The 4,489-nt window shown below is 39.6% G+C and overlaps 1 protein-coding gene across 1 annotated transcript in view; it reads right to left on the bottom strand.

Moving 5' to 3' along the window:
* The window catches only part of PPP5C (protein phosphatase 5, catalytic subunit), a 33,100-nt gene that overhangs the window by 6,709 nt on the left and 21,902 nt on the right, over positions 1–4,489 (bottom strand). The window lies entirely within an intron of this gene.

Raw genomic sequence — 4,489 nt, 5'->3', positions numbered from 1 at the left:
AAAAAAAAAAAAAAAAATCAGCTAGAAACGATGTTGTGATGGAAATTCACATATCACTCTGGAAATGCAGACAGTATTATTTTTCACAGATTGAAGATGACCTTGACAATGTCATGTACATTTGCCAATGTCTCCAGATTTTATGGACAGCCTATGGACTGTGTGCATTAGTCACTACTGTCATGCCGGTGGTAAATTTCTAAGGGGGACGATTCAACTGTAGCCCTGTAGGAGAATGTCTTGTTTGTAGGAGATCCAGGTTATGACGGTTACAACCTATCCTCAATGGTTCGTTCAGGGAAAAAAAGAACAAAAGCAGACACACCCACACTTGTGTAAGTAGACAGGAAGTGTCAAAATGCTAACAATTGGTGAATCTAGGTGAAGAGTGTGGGGATGTTAACTGTATTGTTCTTTTAATTTTTCTGTAGGTTTGACAATTTCCAAAAGAAATTGAGGGAAAAAAGGGTTTAAAAAAAAAAAAAAAAGTGGTAGGAGGCGTCCACTTCTGGTTAGAATGTAGAAAGTTATGAAAGACTGTTGCTCTCACCCTAAGACTACAACAGGCTAAATAAGCAACCAAATCCAATGAAAAGAAAGTCATCTCAGAGCCAAGAATGCAAAGGATCCTGCATTAGTCAAATGGCAGACAGCAGTGAGCCCTTTCTCGGGGGAAGAAGCCCCCAGCTGCTTTCACCTGGCGGTGAGGCGGGAGGGCAGATCCCCCAAGGCTGAGCGTGAGGGGAGGCTGGTGAAGTTCATGGCCGTGCCAGGGCAGGCGGGACAGAGAACCTCAGGAAGCCCCAGCGCAGAATGCCTCTGCCCCACCTGCCAACCCTCGCATGCAGCCCCCACAGAAGACTGGGCCGGAAGAAGCAAGGTGGAGAGAGACCCCCTGAGGCCTGGAAGTGGGGGTCAGACAGGAGAGCAGAGGTCGCCCAGGAGCCCAAAGTCAGGCAGCAGAGAGAGCGCCCACAGTCCCAAAAGCTGGGGACTTTAAATCATAAAGACATCCTTGGAATTTTACCAGGGCTAAAATCCCAAACCCTGCTGAAGGGAAAGTCCCGATTCCGCTCTGAAAACATCTGAAGCCAGTGGTGAACGAACGCCACCAAAAGCTGCCCCTAAGCTGCAGATGAGGCTGACGCGGCCCCCCCCCCCCGAACCCGAACGAAAGAAACCGCAACAATTTCCAAGGAAAAAGTTCAATTAACCCAAACCCCGGTCCTTTAAAAAAAAAGGCCGAAAAAAAAAGAAAAAAGAAGAAAAAACGGAAAAACGAAAACAAAAACCCAACCAAAAAAAAAACAAAACAAGGAAATAACAAGGGCAAAACTTAAAAAAAACAAGGCCAATGCGTTAAAGGGCCCGGTGGAAAGGTGGACAGCACGCACAAACGTATGGGATAGAGACAGAGAAACTACAAAAAAATCCCAACTAAACGGAAATGCTGCAAATAAAAAGGACAACGTCAGAAACAAAGAATTCATTTGGAAAGAATCAGGGAGCATGAAGACAGCTGAAGTTATCCAAACTGATATACACAGAGAAAAATAGCGAAAAAAAATTTTAAAAACCCAGATCGTTAACATCTGTGGAAAAGTATCAAATGTTCTAAAAAGAATGTTATTAGATTTCTAGAAGGAGCGGACAGAAGAAATGGGGAAAAATACAGAAGAGATAATGGCTAAGACCTTTCCAAAACTGATGGAAGATTTTTTTGTTTTGTTTTTATGCTGATGAAAGATATTAACCTGTAGTTCTAAAAAGCTCAGTGAATACAGGATAAAGTCATTAAAAAGCACATCAAGGCAAATCATAGCCAAACTACTAGAAAATCAAAGACAAAATCTTAAAAGTAGGAAGGAAAAAAGACAGGCTATATTACAGGAACAAAGATATGAATGATGGCTCAGTTCTCACCAGAAACAAGGGAGGCCAAAGACAATGGAAAAAAACACATTTAAAGCACCGAAAACTAAAAACATTCCAGGCAGACAGAAGCTGAGAGAATGAATCTACAGCAGACGTGTACTGCAAGAAATGCTGAACGTACTCAGATAGGAGACGTGATACCAGACAGAAGCCCACGTTTGGAAGAAAAAACGAGAAATAATAGGAAGGATAAATACATAGGAAATATAAAAGACATCTGAAAAACATTAGATATTTGCCTATACATATTAGAGTGTGTATACACACATAAATTTCTTTAAAAGACTATTGACTATTCAAGAAATAATAACAATGTATTTATCGTAGGGTTTACAGCACACTACTATACTACCGCACGAGGCTGGCTGGCAAGGGTTTATGGGGGTTCAAGTGCACCCGTGTGTTATCGGCTTTTGACAACGGTGCACTGCGTTTCTGTTTGAAGTGGAATCTGTGAACAGCTGCGCAGCTCGACAGTATTTTTTATTCTGTCTGCTGAACAGCCCACCAGGCCAAAGAAGACCAAGAGATGGCTGAAGGAAGAAAACAGATTTTTTAATGAGGTTGGGAATTGCAATATTATCTTGTTTCTGCTACAGATAAGATGATTTGCTTGCTTTGTGATACTGCAATATCGACATTAAAGAAATTCAATGCTCATCAGCATGACAACACTCATAAGGACCACAAATATTTTAAATTAGAGGGAGAGGCATGAAAGGTTGTACTGCAGAAATTAAAAGACGAAAAGCAGCGAAAGCAAAGGCAGTAATGCCACTGAAGCAACTTATAAAACAGCTTATATACTTGGGGGGAAAAGGGAAGCCACTCAGTGATGCAGAAATTGTGAAAGAATGCACTGTCGAAGCTGTAGGATGCTTAGACCCCCGTAAGGTTTCAAAGTACAAACAACGGCCTCTTTCAAGGAGAACCATAACTAATCAGCAGCATGAAATAACCTTCAACTTAACAGAACAACTTCATGCAATACTTCAAAAGGAAAACAGATATTACTCAATTGCTTTGGATGGATCAACTGATACTACTGACTCGGTGTATGTTTTATACTTCATTTGGGTCATAGCAGAAGATTTTCTTTGCTACGAAGAGTTACTTGCTTTGGCACTCCTGCGAATGGCACACAGGGAATAGATATCTTCAACAGTTTTCACGAAAAATGTCATGAAGTTGGACTGCATTTGGTAAATTTAGTTGAGTGTATGTACAGACCGTGCACCTTCCATGACAGGAAAACATGAAGGGCTTATTACACAGATAAAAAAATGCATTAACAGATCCAGATGCTCTCATTTCTTTTCATGGTATCTTTCATCAGCAAAATCTCTGTTTTTGTAGAGATTTGTTTTGTAAAATAGTAGCAAAAGCTACTATTTTAAGTGACACTTTGCAACAAGTTAAAAGTATTTTTAACTATATTCATGCAAATGTAACTGTCAGTTCTGCAACATGCTAAAGTTCAACGATGAGGGAGGTATTCAGCGTGGATTTTCAGTATCATTCTAAAGTGCGTTGGCTATTGCAGGGACAGGTATTTGCCAAAACTTTATCTCTGCAAGAACAGATAGTTAAATTTTATAAGGAACAGAATCAGCAATATGAATTATTGAAAGATTTCTATAGGAATGCAGCATTTCTGTGTGATATATCAAATCAAAACAACTTGAATATTTCTTTGCAAGGTAAAACTAAGTCTACATATGATATTAGGTGGTGAAAAATCCAAGCATTTCGAAAGAAGCTATCTTTTTCCAAAACATTTTTTCAAAAGGAAATTTTGGATCGACATTTTTCCCCAGTTAGCCAAGGTCAATTACGAGCAGGATGACATATGTGAATCATTTGAAGAATACGCAGCTGTTACAGACCTAGTAATTGAAGAACACAATGAAAGGTTCACTGACTTTGACAATCATGACATCACATTCAAGTCAGCATTTCAGCCTCACCTGGTTGATGTCACCAAGGCACCTAAAGAACTACAGATGGAACTGATTGAGCTCTCAGCAGGTGACATTTTAAAGTTTGATGCTAAGACAGATCCAACTGAAATGTGGAAAAATGCAGTAGAAATACCCATGCCTTCGGCAACATGCCCAAAAATGCTTTCTTGCTTTTCGATCACTTATTACAGCGAATCTACGTTCTCCTACCTAACCGTAATCAAGACGTCCTTAAGGTCACAAATGACTGATACCCATCTAGAGGATCAACTGAAACTGCGGACCTCCAGGCTGCAACGGAATATTCAAATGCTTTCCAACACAAAGCAGACACAACAAAGTCATTAAAAGGTTAGTTAACTTTAAGATTAACAAATAATCTTCATTTTTTGAAATTATTAAGAACATAGTGTTAGATTTTTGCAAAATAATGTACATTTTAACTATATCTAATTGAAGTTTCTTGAATGTGGCCTCATTTGATTACAGCTAAATGAATGAGGCCTTCCAACACGAAAAGGTTCCTCACCTCTGTGCTAAGGTATAACAGAAAATTCAAACAGATGAAATGCTAACAGGTTCTTGATTCACAC

This window comes from Propithecus coquereli, unplaced genomic scaffold, assembly GCF_000956105.1.
Source record: "Propithecus coquereli isolate 6110/MARCELLA unplaced genomic scaffold, Pcoq_1.0 Scaffold42, whole genome shotgun sequence".
Lineage (NCBI taxonomy): Eukaryota > Metazoa > Chordata > Mammalia > Primates > Indriidae > Propithecus > Propithecus coquereli.
The sequence above is the reverse complement of the archived record's forward strand: the minus strand, read 5'-3'. Positions and strand labels throughout refer to the sequence as shown.